Raw genomic sequence first — 16,754 nt, forward strand, 5'->3', positions numbered from 1 at the left:
ACCCTGTGTGGCTTTAGGACAGTGTCGCTTGTAACTAGGCAAGAAGAGAGGAGTTTTGAGGCTGGGCAACTCTGGGGGGGTTGCGGAGAGCAGCGATTGGGAGGGGGGCTTGTTGTCTTTGTGCCGTTCCTCTGTGACAGCGCTGCCGGTGTCACAAGGAGCACATCACATGTCAAAGCCGTGAAGTTTTCAGCCTGGAAGCCACATGGAGTCCATCAGGCCCACAGATATCAGCACAGTTGGCTTTCTACATGGTGCTGCAGCCACCCGGAGGCCATTCATCCTCTGAACATTAACGTGGCTTTGCATGCTTGTCACACATAGCACCGTGCAGGCGTCTCATGCTATTGAGCCCTTCACTTTAAAACTCTGGGCAAACAGTGATTACCTTGTAAGACGGCTTCAGGATATCGCCCGACAAAAGGCTTTAAGAAGTTATCGATTTAGTAAAGCACGGGTCATTTGCATTTTTATTATGAGACCCCTTTTTGTTTAACTCTTGCCACTTTCATTATCAAAAAGTCTTTTTTTTTTTGATCCCGTCGAAACTTATTGCCACTGATATCCTCATTCACTTGTCTCGTTTGAAGCCTTTCAGAAAGTTTGACGATACCACGTTATGGCTGTCTAGACTGACTACCATACTGTAAACTTCTTAAGCCTTTGTAATAATATATGTGCCCAGGAATCTGTATACTAAAAGAACCAGTCTTATGTAAATAGGGTTATGCGGACCTTTGGAGTCCTAGTGGGCTCCCCTTCACTTTCGAGTTTTCCTCCTTGCCCTCCAAGAGCTATAACTTTTTTACTTTTGATCAATGGTGTTGTATCAGCACTTCTTTTTTTGGGATAAGGACTCCGAAGACAGTAAAAAGACAATAAAAAGAGATCAGTCCTGTGGACTACAAAATGGTAATGTTGAAAAGCACAGGTCCACACGCCAGTTAAATATATTTTTTGTGTGTTGCCTGAAGAAGTCCACTCAACCTAGAAACGCGTGAGAGGTCCGTTCAACCTAGAAATGTGTGAGCGGTCCAATCAACCAAGACATGCGTGAGACGTCCGTTCAACCTAGAAATGTGTGAGCGGTCGAATCAACCAAGAAACGCGTGAGAGGTCCGTTCATCCTAGAAATGTGTGAGAGGTCCATTCAACCTAGAAAAGCGTGAGGTCAGCTCAACCTAGAAGCGCATGAGAGGTCCACTCAACCTAGCAGCGCGTGAGAGGTACACTCAACCTAGAAGCGCGTGAGAGGTCTGTTCATCCTAGAAGCGCGTGAGAGGTCTGTTCATCCTAGAAACGCGTGAGAGGTCCGTTGAACCTAGAAACGTGTGACAGGTCCGTTAAACTTTGGAGCGCGTGAGAGGTCTGTTCAACTTAGAAACGCGTGAGAGGCCCGTTTAACCTAGAAAGGCGTGAGAGGTCCAATCAGCCTAGAAATGTGTGAGAGGTCCACTCAACCTAGAAACATGCAAGAGGTCTGATCAACCTAGAAAAGCGTAAGAGGTCCAATCAACCTACAAATGTGTGAGGTCCACTCAACCCATAAACACGTGAGAGGTCCGTTCGACCTAGAAACGCTTTGGGAATGAACTAAAATCTATTTCTATTCATCTGTATTCTGTGAATTCTTCACCAGCAGAGTAGCACACCCGCATTTCTCCCTTTTGGTATACTACAGTTCTGACAGTCTATTTACGTTACAGGTAAAAACAGGATAAAACAGGCTTCATACTTATAATTTTTATATATACTGTATATATTGTAACAGGGTCACTGGCGATGTATGTGAGGGGAAATGTGTCATGGAGGTTGCTATCTTCCGTGATGTGAAACCCAGAAGCTTTTCTCCACCATGTTAGGTGCTGAAGAGGTTAATCAGACATTTTGGGTTGGGTTTTTTGTGAGTAGGTGTAAGATGGGCGGGACACTTACTCACCATATTTCCACCTCAAAAGTGTGGCTGGAGAAGTTAAATCCCCAGCACTGAGGTTTTTGTTCTCGGTTGTGTGTTTGGAGAAGGAAGTCTCTGGACTGTGTGGGACTTCAGCTCAAGAGGAACTGAAGTGTGTTGCAATCTGAGCAGGCGAATCCCGCATGCTATGGACAGTGCTTTCATTTATCTTTTGTTTTGCCGCTATGCCAGCAAGGCCATGTTTATTTTGTTGAACCTGCCATGGTTTATGACGTATTAAAATAAACCAGCAGACAAAAACGTTCCTGTGTCTACCTCTGGAAACAGCCGTGTGAGTCAATCTACCACAGTTGGTCATAGAAGTGCAGGCAACATCCCAAAGAAGCAAGTGTGACTGCTGCATGTCTTGAGTAAAGTCGGCTATAGGGATGGAACAGCGGTCGGACAAAATGGAGGAACTGATCAAGAACCTGATCCTAAGTCAATAGCAGCAGCACCAGCAGTTCCAACAGCACCAAGAGCAACAGCAGCAGAACCAGCAGCACCGAGAGTAGCAGAAGGTACATCAAGAGACAAACTCCTGATGCAGCAGATCCAACAGCCGCAACGGCAGATGGAACTCCTAGCATGGGAAGTCTGCAGCAGAGAAACCGCCCCTCCCCCAAGTCCAGGTGATGTCTCATACGTCCGGAAGGTGGAAAAACAAGCTATGCAAAAGATGACATCAGGTGATGATGTTGAGACATTTCTGACTGAGTTCGAAAGGGTGGCAGAGTGGGAGAATCTGCCGCCGGAGCAGTGGGAGGAGGTGCTGGCCCCCTATTTAACGGGTGATCCCAAAAAGGCTTATTATGACCTGGCCCTACAGGATGCACAGGAGTATGCAAAATAAAAGAGTGAGATATTGGCACACTCAGGAGTGACTATGTCTGTTAGAGTTCAAAGGGTCCACCACTGGGTGTATGCTGCTGACAAACCCCTTTGCTAGCAGATGTTTGACTTGCTACATCTAGTCCAAAAGTGGTTGCAGCCATAGTCTTCCACACTGTCAGGATGGTCGAGCGTGTGGTGATGGACAGATTCATTAACTCCCTTCCCAGGTCAGTACAGACCTGGGTTCAGGTCAGTACAGACCTGGGTTGCCCAGGGCGACCCTTGGAACGCAGACGACCTGGATGGCCTACTAGAGAGTTACAAGGTAGTCGGTCGAGAAATCCCACAGGAAATTGGACATCATCAATTCCCCGTACTGGAATATACAAAAGGGACGGGCTCATCATGGAGGGGGTCTAGAGCCACAAACCGGGAACATCCCAATCCTGCTGAGAGTCCGCCAAAGCCTGTTAAGGACGTGGTCTGTTGGCGATGTCACAATCCTGGACACATAGCCGCCCGGTGTCATATGTCCCTTGAATCAATGGACTGTAGCCTAGGTCGACGTTGTTCCTATTACGCCTGGGGGGGACATCTGGAGGTCAAGAAAATGAGGAAGTTCTGTGGGCCCGGATGTTACCGAGAGATCCTAGAGTATTGTACATCCTGTCCCACCTGCTAGATAACCGTTCCCTCTTCTCAGTTCCACAGTCCCCTAGTCCCGTTACCTGTTATAGAGGTCCCATTTGAGAGGATTGCCATGGACCTAGTGGGTCCCTTAGTTAAATCAACACAAGGGCACCAATACATACTGGTGGTCATGGCCTACGCGACCCGGTACCCAGAAGCGCCACAAAGGAACTCGTTGCGAAGAGTATAGCCCGTGAACTTGTCCATATTTTTGCCAAAGGAGATATTGACTGACCAGGGAACCCCCGTCATGAGCAAGGTGATGTAGGAGGTGTGTAAGGTCCTCCAGATTGCCCAGCTGCGAACCTCATTTTACGATCCAACGGCCTAGTGGAGTGCTTTAATAAGACCTTACAGTCGATGCTCAAGAAGGTCGTTGAGAAAGATGGTCGAGACTGGTACTACCTGCTTCCGTTCCTGCTCTTCTCCATCAGGGAAGCTCCTCAGGCCTCTACTAGCTTCTCCCCGTTCGAGCTATTATATGGTCGACATTCGCGAGGGCTCCTGGATATCGCCAAAAAAACCTGGGAAGCCGAGGTTATGCCCCGAAGCAACATAGAGCATGTCGCCCAGATGCAGGAGAGAATGGCAAAAGTGATGCCTATCATGAAGGTGCATCTCCTCCAAGGAACAGGAGGCACAGGCAAGGGTGTACAACTGATCAGCAAGGCTGAGGCAGTTCCAGCCTGGAGACCGCGTTCTGGTGCTTATCCCCACAGTCGAGAGCAAGTTCCTGGCCAAGTGGCAAGGCCATATGAGCTGGTGAAGAAACTCAGCGAAGTTAATTACAAAGTCCACCAGCCAGGCCGAAGAAAGCCGCACCAGGTGTTTCACGTGAACTTGCTCAAGCCGTAGCGAGATCGGGAATCGCTGGGAGCTCCTTGCCTGGGAGCCACTCCCGAAGCCAAAGTGGAGAATGTCACAATAGCAGAAACTCTATCGGCGGCCCAGAGGCAACAGTGTTGAGAACTACTGCAGCGGAATCGTGACCTGTTCTCAGAGTTTCCGGGGAGTACACAGTTGGTCGAACGTAACGTGCTGACAGAGCCGCATATAAGAGTGAAACTTAAGCCCTATAGGATTCCCGAAGCATGCCGTGAGGTGATCTCAGCTGAGGTGAAGAGAATGTCAGACCTTGGCGTGATAGAGGAGTCCAAGAGTGGATGGTCCAGTCCCATCGTTCTCGTGCCAAAGCCCCACGAGGAGTGGAGATTTTGCATCCCAATCCCGCTAAGAGTCCTCCAAAGCCTGTTGTTAAGGAAGTGGTCTGTTGGCGATGTCACAATCCCGGACACATAGCCACCCGGTGTCATATGTGCCCTGAACCAATGGACTGTAGCTTAGGTCGACGTTGTTCCTATTACGCCTATCCAGCCTGCAGTGTGGACTGCCAACCCGGCAAGGGGCCGCAGGCGTGTGCTGAGTCCATTAATGGGGTGAGGGTGTTAGGACTGTTGGACTCTGGAGTCTGGTGACCCTAATCAGTGCTGCGCTTCCTTACCAGTTGATCCCTGCCAAAACCACGGGCGTTCGCTGCATACATGGGGATGCAAAGGACTACCATGTGGCCAGAGTAACCGTGGGAACAGACTGTGGTGCCCAGTCCCATGAGGTCGGGGTAGTCAAGGACCTGATACATCCTGCCATATTGGGGCGGAATTTTTCCTTGTTTTGGGGCTTATGGGAAAAAGGGGCCGCATCAAGCAGCTCGGACAAAAGTAAGATTCCTCGGGAAGAAACCCCATCGAAATACAAGGTGGATAATTTCCCCCTGTGTGTCCTTGCTGGGGAAGAGGACGAGACGGTGACCAAGGAGGTCGATCTCCCTTAGTTAGAAGTGTCCGGAGAGAACTTTGGGGCTGCACAAGTTCGAGACCTGACCTTATAGGGGGCGTTTGACAATGTTACTGTCTGTAATGGGGTTGCTCAAGAGCCAGGGGCAGACACCAGATTCACACACTTTGCAGTAAATGCGGAGTTATTGTATCAGGTAACCAAACTGAGGGGAGGTGAGATAGTGGAGCAGCTTCTGGTTCCAGGACCCTACTAGAGGAGGGTGTTAGACATGGCCCATTCGCACGTTCTGGGGGTCAAGAAAACTCAGGAGAGGATAATGAGGAAGTTCTATGGGCCCGGATGTTACCGGGAGATCCTAGAGTATTGTACATCCTGCCCCACCTGCTAGATAACCGCTCCCTCTTCTCAGTTCCGCAGTCCCCTAATCCCGTTACCTGTGATAGAGGTCCCATTTGAGAGGATTGCCATGGACCTAGTGGGTCCCTTAGTTAAATCATCACAAGGGCACCATTACATACTGGTGGTCATGGACTACGCGAACCGGTACCACAAAGGAACTTGTTGAGCAAAAGTACAGCCCGGAAACTTGTCCATATTTTTGCCAAAGGAGATATTGACTGACCAGGGAACCCCCTTCATGAGCAAGGTGATAAAGGAGCTGTGTAAGGTCCTCCAGATTGCCCAGCTGCAAACCTCAGTTTACCATCCGCAGGCGGGCGGTCTAGTGGAGCGCTTTAATAAGACCTTAAAGACGACGCTCAAGAAGGTCGTTGAGAAAGATGGTCGAAACTGGTACTACCTGCTTCCGTTCCTGCTCTTCTCCATAAGGGAAGTTCCTCAGGCCTCTACTAGCTTCTCCCCGTTCTAACTACTGTATGCAAGAGAGAATGGCAAAAGTGATGCCTATCGTGAAGGCGCATCTCCTCCAAGGAACAGGAGGCACAGGCAAGGGTGTACAACAGATCAGCAAGGCTGAGGCAGTTCCAGCCTGGGGACCGCGTTCCGGTGCTTATCCCCACAGTCGAGAGCAAGTTTCTGGCCAATTGGCAAGGCCCACATGAGGTGGTGAAGAAACTCAGCAAAGTTAATTACAAAGTCCACCAGCCAGGCCGAAGAAAGCTGCACCAGGTGTTTCACGTGAACTTGCTCAAGCCGTGGAGAGATCGGGAATCGCTGGGAGCTCTTTGCCTGGAAGCCACTCTCGAAGCCAAAGTGGAGAATGTCACAAAAGCAGAGACTCTATCGCCGTCCCAGAAGCAACAGTGTCGAGAACTGCTGCAGCGGAACCGTGACCTGTTCTCAGAGTTGCCGGGGCGTACGCAGGTGGTGGAACATGACGTGCTGACAGAGCCGCATATAAGAGTGAACCTTAAGCCCTATAGCATTCCCGAAGCATGCCATGAGGTGATCTCAGTTGAAGTGAAGAGAATGTTAGACCTTGGTGTGATAGAAGAGCCCAAGAGTGGATGGTCAAATCCCACCATTCTCGTGCCAAAGCCCGACGAGGAGTGGAGATTTTGCAATGACTACCGCAGGCTGAATGAAGTATCCAAGTGTGACGAATAACCTGATGTCCCGCGTTGATTAACTCATTGAGAGGCATGGACCTGCGAGATACATTACCACCTTCGACTAGACGAAGGGATACTAGCAGATCCCCATGTCCCAGACAGCAAAGGAGAAGACGGCCTTCTTGACCTCTGATGGGTGTTTTCAGTACATCAGAATGCCTTTCATACTGTAGGGAGCCCCAGCCACCTTCCAGAGGGCCATGGATCGGATCCTAGCTCCACATGTATGACATATGACAAATATGCCACAGCCTACCTTGATGACATTGTGGTCTTTAGCCGAGACTGGGGTAGTCATCTAGCTATAGGGTTAACAGTCCTTTTTTTTTATATACAGTATATGTCCCCATTACTATCTGAATAGTCAGACCATGATTAAGACTAACGTTGAAACGCGTAGGTCGCAACTCTTATAGTGCACTAATGCCAACATATGGTAGAGTATTATGTTTTTAAAGGCTAAATAAAAGTTATGTTTCACTAATTATTTAGCAGTTCTCGCTGGATCGTTTTGCATTTTTTCCTAGTTCTCATCACAGCTGCTCTGACTGTATCCGTGCGGGATTGCACATACTGCACCCCTCAAGGTGAGCGGACTTGTTCCTATTTTTTTTTTCATGAGTATTCTAATAAGGTACAAGCAATTCTGGATGCTCTGAGAAAGGCGAGGTTTACTATAAATCCGAAAAAATGTGCCATTGGGAAGGAAGAGGCCAAGTTCTTAGGATATATATCGTCGGGAGAGGCAAAATCAAGCCGCAAGTAAACAAGGTTGAGGCAATCCAGAAGTGGCTGCAACCGCTCTCCAAGAAGCAGATGAGAGTGTTTCTTGGAATTGTGGGATATTACCGTCAGTTTATCCCAAATTTTGCCATGATGGCCGCACCACTGTCCAAGAATGGCCAAATGGATGGCTGAAACGGAGACGGCATTCCAAGAGCTGTAGCTGGCACAATGTAAACAGCCGGTCCTGGTCGCACCGGACTTTAATAAAGAATTTGTGGTCCAGACAAATGCTTCAGAAGTTGGTTTAGGAGCTGTGATATCTCAAGAGATCAATGGGGAGGAACATCCTATCCTGTATCTGGGCAGGAAGCTCTCTTCCTGCGAGAAAAACTACACTATCGTTGAGAAAGAATGTTTAGCCATAAAATGGGCCGTATATGCGCTAAAGTATTACCTACTAGGCCGGAAGTTTAAACCAGTGTCAGACAATGCCCCTCTGAGAAGGTTAAGGGAAAAGAAGGGTAAAAATGCCCCGGTGACTGGGTGGTTCTTAGGTCTCCAGGACTTTAAGTTACATGGTAACGCAGATGCCCTCTCTAGATTTCCCTGCTTTGTGTCTGAAGGTGCCCAAACCCCCGGCTTTGGGCAGAGGGGGGGAATATGTGACAGGGTCACTGGCGATGTATGTGAGGGGAGATATGTGTCATGGAAGTTGCTATCTTCTGTGATGTGAAACCCAGAAGCTTTTCTCCACCATGTTAGGTGCTGAAGAGGTTACTCAGCCATTTTGGGTTGGGTTTTTTGTGAGTAGGTGTGAGATGGGCGGGACGCCTACTCACCATATCTCCACCTCAAGAGAGTGGCTGGAGAAGTTAAATCCCCAAAATTGAGTTTTTTTTCTCGGTTGTGTGTTTGGAGAAGGAAGTCTCTAGACTGTGTGGAACTTCAGCTCAGGAAGAACTGAAGTGTGTTGCAATCTGAGAGGGCGAATCCCGCATGCTATGGACGGCGCTTTCATTTATCTTTTGTTTTGCCGTTATTCCAGGAAGGCCATGTTTATTTTGTTGAACTTGCCATGGTTTATGCCGTATTAAAATAAACTAGTGGACGAAAACATTCCTGTGTCTACCTCTATATATATATATATTTTTTTCCTGGTTTCCTTAGGAAACTTTAACCTATACGATACACTGCAATACTGTGATATTGAAGTGTATTGTAAAACTACCTCTCTCCAAAGAAGCTCAGCCACAGGTATACAAACAGGTATGCAAGCATGACAGACACGGAAGCCATGACATGCTGCATGGAGGTATATGAGCGTTGGAATAGATACTGTCCCCAATTTCCGACCTGTTAAATAAAACTGTAAAAGCTGATTGCGGCATCCAAGAAGTTAAAACTTCTGTGATAGAAGCTAACTCTGTTCACAGCAGTTAGACTCAAGAGCCAGCTGTATAACGCAGCCATTAACCACACTGTATAGAGCAGGCTCAGCTCCTGAGCCCGCTCCATACATGCATTGCGCACATGCACCATACAAGTGGATGTTGCAAGTTGAAACCTGGGTAGAGTGGGCCCCTGCATATGCCCAGGCTTGCCGGGTGCTGGCTATAGCCCAGTATGTGAATATAATAACATTGACAGTGAAATGTGCGTCGGGGTACCGGGCTACCCACCTAACAGGACTCCACATTATTACTATGCAAGTTTGCCTCCTATACTCTATATGTTAATATGTACATGTTAACCAATAGGGATTGTACTGCAATAGATATGTGGTCCTACTAATTATATACTGTTTAGAGCCTTAAGAGGTTTGTTGCTAACCCTCTTGAGCTACTCTGTTTTTTAACAAAATCTGTTATATTTTATATTTAATAAAGTTGATATAAAGTTGTGAGATATTTTGTAACACCATTTATTTTGGTGTATGGTGATACTTAGATGCATCTCTCTTATTCAGCCAGATACTTTTTGGTTATAGGAATATTGGTTGGTCCTAATATGTTCATCTAAGCTGGTGTGGGTTCGTAAAGGGACTCTGTCAGCACAGAATGACTGTTAAAACTAAGTACCGCCACTCGGTGCACAAAGGAGTGGCCAATCGTTTAAATACACCTACCCACCTGCTTGTTTTCCCTCAATCTCCACCCCCCCTCTTCTTTGATTGACAACTCTTGGTTGACAAAGAATGAGAAGGGCAGACATAGATGTAAAACAAGCAAGTGGGAAAGTGTAGTTAAATGTTTGGCCTCGCCGTGATGCACTGAGTGCCTGTACTTGGTTTGAACAGTCATTCTGTGCTGATAGAATCCCTTTATGTGGATCCGCATAAATATTTTTTTCAATACTCTTTGAATTCTCTTTCTGTTCATTGTGAGTTCTTCTGACAATGTTTCGAGGAAAGAAAATAAGTGACGTTTCACCTCTTTGATGCAGATTTCTCATGGAATCCGGATTGAGATTAAACACTGTCAAGTTAAAAGGCTGAAAAAATAATCAAATGTAAGAAAAAAACTCTTCAAATCCACATCAAAAACTTTTCATTGCATGCTCCACACAGAACAAGTAATCTTATCATCTTGTGACTTTAGCCAGAGGAGATGGTGCTGGGCTTTCCAAGGAGCTAGTTTACATTATAATACAGGAAACTTTATAGGACTGCTTGCACCCCTGCAGTACACTGATGGTGTCAGCACTTACTACATTACTGACTGCAGGTGAGCCTTCGGATAGCAAATAAATGAAGTGGGGGGAATATTAAGAGGGAGAAACTGTGTGTGCAGAGATTTATCCATCTTGAGACTATACACCGTGTGCAGAATTATTAGGCAAGTTGTATTTTAGAGGATTATTTTTATTATTGATCAACAACTATGTTCTCAATCAACCCAAAAGACTCATAAATAGTGTTGAGCGATACCTTCCGATATCAGGAAATATCGTATCGGATTGGATCGGGCCGATACCCAAAAAGTATCGGATATCGCCGATTCCGATACCGGAAACCAATGCAAGTCAATGGGACACAAATATCGGAATGAAAATAAACCCTTTCTTTCCTTGTAGGTTAATTCTACATGAAGTAAAACAACTAAGAATAATGTAGAATGACATGAAAAGCCGGCAATTCATCAGCGGCATACACCGGTACCCGACAATTTACAACAGAAAGAATAGAGCTTCACACATAGATTAGGTAGATAGAACCATGTCAGTCACATATATATGAAGTACAGTGACAGTGTTGCTTACTGTACTTGTCATTTAGTGTAAAGGATTTATTTTAAAAAATATTAGTGTTTTCATGCACCGTCTCTTTAAGAAAGCCGGCCGGCAATTCAGCAGCGGTACCCGACAATTTATAACAGACAGAATAGAGCTTCACACATAGATTAGATAGATAGAAACATGTCAGTCACATATATATGAAGTACAGTAATAGTGTTGATTACTGTACTTGTCATTTAGTGTTAAAATAAAGGATTTATTTAAAAAAAAAATGGCGTGGGGTTCCCCTTAATTTTAGGCTCTAGCGGAGGTTAAGCAGACAGCTGGGGCAAATGTTTGAAGCCTGGGAAGGGGGTAATACCCACGGAGCTTCCCAGGCTACTAATATCAGCCCCCAGCTGAATACCTAGCCTTTACTAGCTATTAAAATGGGGGAACCCCCCAAAAAAAATAACGTGGGGTCCCCCCTAATTTAATAGCTAGCACAGGCTAGGCAGACAGCTGGGGGCTGATATTAATAGCCCAGGAAGGGTGCCATGAATATTGGCCCCCTCCCAGGCTAGAAACACCAGCCGTCAGCCGCCCCAGAAATGGCGCATCCATAGGATGCGCCAATTCTGGCACTTAGCCTCGCTCTTCCCACTGCCCTGTAGCGGTGGCAGTGGGGTAATAGGGCTGGGGTTGATGTCAGCTTATAATGCCAGATGACATCAAGCCCAGGTTAGTAATGGAGAGGCGTCTATAAGACACCCCCATTACTAACCCCATAGTCAAAGTTAAAGAAAAACACAAACACCCAGAATAAAGTCCTTTAATTGAAATAAACACACAATTCTTTATTGTTCTAAATTAAACCATACTTACCATCACGCCCATTCCAGCTGAAGCCAACGATCTCCTGCAATAAAAGAAAAATAATAAAGCAACATCATCCTTACCTTTCAATGGTTCCCAGGACAGCTCCAGCTCTGCTACATCGAGATGACAGGCTGGACCGCAGCAGAACGCTGCCATCCAGCCTGTCATCCCGCAGACACTGAGAAGCGCAGGCATGCTTGCGCTCCTCAGTGTCTCTCTGTGACGTCATCCAGATGAGCCGAGTTCATGTCCAATGAACTCAGCTCACCTCATGCACGTCACTGACAGCGTGGGAAAATTCTCCTGCACTCAGCGCTTCAGCGTGAGAATTCTCCCACGCTGTCAGTGACATACATGAGGTGAGGTCATGTCCAATGAACTCAGCTCACCTCATACACGTCACTGACAGCGTGGGAAAATTCTCACGCTGAAGTGCTGAGTGCAGGAGAATTTTCCCACGCTGTCAGTGACGTACATGAGGTGAGCTGAGTTCATTGGACATGACCTCGGCTCATCTGGATGCCGTCACAGCCAGACACTGAGGAGTGGAAGTATGCCTGCGCTTCTCAGTGTCTGCGGGATGACAGGATGGATGGCAGCGTTCTGCTGCGGTCCAGCCTGTCATCTCGATGTAGCAGAGCTGAAGCTGTCGTGGGAGCCATGGAAAGGTAAGGATGAGGTTGCTTTATTATTTTACTTTTATTGCAGGAGATCGTTGGCTTCAGCTGGAATGGGCGTGATGGTAAGTATGGTTTAATTTAGAACAATAAAGAATTGTGTGTTTATTTCAATTAAAGGACTTTATTCTGGGTGTTGTGTTTTTTTAAATACTTTACTAGAAATTCATGGTGGTCATGTCTAATATTGGCGTGACCCCATGAATTTCGGGCTTAGGGCCAGCTGATAATGCCAAGCTGGCCTTAACCCCTTTATTACCCAGTGAGCCACCGCACCAGGGCCCTGGATGAGTTGGGTACAGCGCCAGAAGATGGCGCTTCTATGAACGCGCCATTTTCTGGGGCGGCTGCGGACTGCAATTTGCAGCGGGGGTGGCCCAGAAAGCTTGGGTCTCCCTGCGCTGCGGATTCCAGCCCCCAGCTGCCTAGTTGTATCTGGCTGGGCACAAAAATAGGGCGAAGCCCCACGCATTTTTTTTTTTAATTATTTCATGAAATTCATGGAATAATTAAGAAAAAAAGGGCTTCCCTATATTGTTGTGTCCGGCTAGGTACAAATAGGCAGCTGGTGGTTGGGGGCAGCCCGTTCCTGCCTGCTGTACCTGACTGGACACAAATATAGGGCGAAGCCCCACATAATTTTTTTTTAATTATTTCATGAATTTCCTGAAATAATTAAAAAAAAATTGACGTGGGGCTTTGCACTATATTTGTGTCCAGCCAGGTACAGCAGGCAGGAACGGGCTGCCCCCAACCACCAGCTGCCTATTTGTACCTGGCTGGACACAACAATATAGGGAAGCCCTTTTTTTCTTAATTATTCCATGAATTTCATGAAATAATTAAAAAAAACAAAACGTGGAGCTTCTCCCTATTTTTGTGTCCAGCCAGGTACAACTAGACAGCTGGGGGATGGAATCTGCAGCGCAGGGAGGCCCAAGCTTTCTGCCCCCCCGCTGAAAATTGCAGTCCGCAGCCACCCCGGAAAATGGCGCGTTTATAGAAGCTGGATGCTGTACCTGGCTGGCATACAAAAATATGGCGAAGCCCACGTCAAAAGTTTTGGGAAAAATTAATTAAAAAATAAATAATAATTTAGGGACTGCATCTTTATTAACTCCTCAAATGTCATTTAGTGTTAAAATAAAGGATTTATTTAAAAAAAAAATGGCGTGGGATCCCCCATAATTTTAGTCTCTAGCGGAGGTTAAGCAGACGGCTGGGGCAGATGTTTGAAGCCTGGGAAGGGGGTAAAACCCACGGAGCTTCCCAGGCTACTAATATCAGCCCCCAGCTGAATACCTAGCCTTTACTAGCTATTAAAATGGGGGACCCCCCAAAAAAAATGACGTGGGGTCCCCCCTATTTTAATAGCTAGCAAAGGCTAGGCAGACAGCTGGGGGCTGATATTAATAGCCCAGGAAGGGTGCCATGAATATTGGCCCCCTCCCAGGCTAGAAACACCAGCCGTCAGCCGCCCCAGAAATGGCGCATCCATAGGATGCGCCAATTCTGGCACTTAGCCTCGCTCTTCCACGCTGCCCTGGTGCGGTGGCAGGGGGTAATAGTGGTGGGGTTCATGTCAGCGCCAGCTGCCATGAAGCCCAGGTTAGTAATGATGGGCGTCTATAAGACACCCCCATTACTAACCTACAAAGTGTTAAAAAGAAAAAACACACACTACACCCAGAAAAAAATAATTTATTTGAAATAAAACACACAATTTTATTTAATTCTTAGTTTACTAAAAATAATAGTTACCTGTCCACGTTCCTGCGCTGATCTCCCATGCACAGCTGTCACATCTGGAGATGGTGACAGCTGTCATGGCTGCTGTAAGCTCACGCTGCCGGGAACACGTCCGCTCCCGGCAGCAGGAGCCACTGACTGAGGTCACCGGAGTGCATTCAGGCAGCGCAGCTCCGGAGACCTCCTTTACGGCACTGCTGTACCGTGGGAATTTCTCACGATACAGCAGGGCCGTAAAGGAGCTAACCGGAGCAGCGCTGCCTGAACTCCGGTGAACCCTTACGGCCCCGTCATTCTAGCGGCGGCAGCGGTTCAGAGCGGTCACATTCTATGTGGCTGCTCTGAACTGGAGATCTTCGTGGGACACTCGTGGACTACTACGGAGGGGTAAGGATAAGGTTGTGGTTTATTATTTTATATTTTATTACAGGAGATCGATGGCTTCGGGGAATTAGGTGTCTAGGTGAGTATAGGTGTAGTTTTTTATTTTTTACTTTATTTTAGGTGGCGATCGGCGGGGACAGGTAATGTATGAACTAATTTCTTTTAGGTAACCACTGGCCACCAATGACATGTATTTAACATTTATTGGGGACACAGTAGGGCAATTTAAATAGCAGGATCAGGCTGATGGGAACTACTGCTCCCATCGAGCTGATCCTGCTGGCAGGAGTGGACGGGGGACAGACATAGGCCGATGGGAGTAGTAGTGTCACATCGGCCTATGTCTGCCTGCACGCACAGACACCGCGCACACCCGCACAAACATCGCACAGACACCCCGCACACACACCCCGCACACATCGCACAGACACCGCACACACCCGCACAAACATCGCACACACACCCCGCACACACACCCCGCACACACACTAATCATGACGGGTCTGGGAGGTGAGGCTGACCTGTGCGGCCGTGGGAAAGTTCATGTGAGTTCATGCAGTCAAGCATGAACTCACATGAACCCTCTGAGGGCACCGCGGCGACTTCAAATGAACAGCTGATCGGCATCACCTGATACCTCAGCTGTTCATTTGAAATAACCGGCGGGAAAGCGCAGCACAGAACGGGAAAGCCGGCGGTGAAGTCTTTTCACTGCCGGCTTCCCCGCCCGGGTCCTTCGCTCCTTGGTGCTGCGCTCCCCGCCCGCTTACGATTGGGATTGGAGGTGGCGAGGGGAGCGGAGGATCGGGGTGGGAGGCTGCGGGGAAGCAGTATGGGGCTGTGTGATTGTTTAAAAGCTGGCGGCTTTTAAACAATCAGGAGAATTCTCCCCCGCTGGGATGGCATTCTGATGACAGGCTGGATCGCGCTGCCATCCAACTTGTCATCCTTCACAGACACTGCAGAGCGCAGGCATTATGGGAACTTCCGATTCCGGTATCCGATATTGTAAAAGTATCGGAATTAAGTATCGGAATTCCGATACCGCGAATATCGGCCGATACCCGATATTACAGTATCGGAATGCTCAACACTACTCATAAATATCCAAGCTTAATATTTTTGGAAGTTGGAGTGGGTTTTTTTAGATTTGGCTATCTTAGGAGGATATCTGTTTGTGCAGGTAACTATCACTGTGCAGAATTATTAGGCAACTTAATAAAAACCAAATATAATCCCATCTCACTTGTTTATTCTCACCAGGTAAACCAATATCCGTGCACAAAATTTAGAAATAAACATTTCTGACATGCAAAAACAAAAACAAAAAAAAATTAGTGATCAGTATAGCCACCTTTCTTTATGATGACACTCAGCAGCCTTCCATCCATAGATTCTGTCAGCTGCTTGATCTGTTTTCGATCAACATTGCGTGCAGCAGCCACCACAGCCTCCCAGACACTGTTCCCAGAGGTGTACTGTTTTCCCTCCCTGTAGATCTCACATTTTATTATGGACCACAGGTTCTCTATGGGGTTCAGATCAGGTGAACAAGGTGGCCATGTCATTATTTTTTCTTCTTTTAGACGTTTAATGGCCAGCCACGCTGTGGAGTAGTTGGATGCATGTGATGGAGCATTGTCCTGCATGAAAATCATGTTTTTCTTGAACGATACTGACTTCTTCCTGTGCCACTGCTTGAAGAAGTTGTCTTCCAGAAACTGGCAGTAGGTCTGGGAGTTGAGCTTCACTCCATCCTCAACCCAAAAAGGTCCCACAAGTTCATCTTTGATGATACCAGCCCATACCAGTACCCCACCTCCACCTTGCTGGCGTCTGAGTCGGAGTGGAGCTCTCTGCCCTTTGCTGATCCAGCCTCTGGCCCATCCATCTGGCCCATCAAGAGCCACTCTCATTTCATCAGTCCATAAAACCTTTGAAAAATCAGCCTTAAGATATCTCTTGGCCCATTCTTGACGTTGCATCTTATGTTTCTTGTTCAAAGGTGGTCGTTTTTCAGCCTTCCTTACCTTGGCCATGTCCCTGAGTATCGCACACCTTGTGCTTTTTGATACTCCAGTAACGTTGCAGCTCTGAAATATGGCAAAACTGGTGGCGAATGGCATCTTGGCAGCTTCACGCTTGATTTTCCTCAATTCATGGGCAGTTATTTTGCGCCTCTTTTGGCCAACACGCTTCTTGCGACCCTGTTGGCTATTTGCCATGAAACGCTTGATTGTTCGGTGATCACGCTTCAAAAGTTTGGAAATTTCAAGACTG

At 47.2% G+C, this 16,754-nt stretch overlaps 1 protein-coding gene across 2 annotated transcripts in view; it reads right to left on the reverse strand.

Moving 5' to 3' along the window:
- CUNH10orf67 (chromosome unknown C10orf67 homolog) overlaps positions 1-16,754 on the reverse strand; it is a 204,254-nt gene that overhangs the window by 166,802 nt on the left and 20,698 nt on the right. The window lies entirely within an intron of this gene.

The sequence above is a fragment of the Phyllobates terribilis genome, unplaced genomic scaffold (genome assembly GCF_046119375.1).
Source record: "Phyllobates terribilis strain yellow unplaced genomic scaffold, ASM4611937v1 Scaffold_4__5_contigs__length_816908805, whole genome shotgun sequence".
NCBI classification, from domain to species: Eukaryota; Metazoa; Chordata; class Amphibia; order Anura; family Dendrobatidae; genus Phyllobates; species Phyllobates terribilis.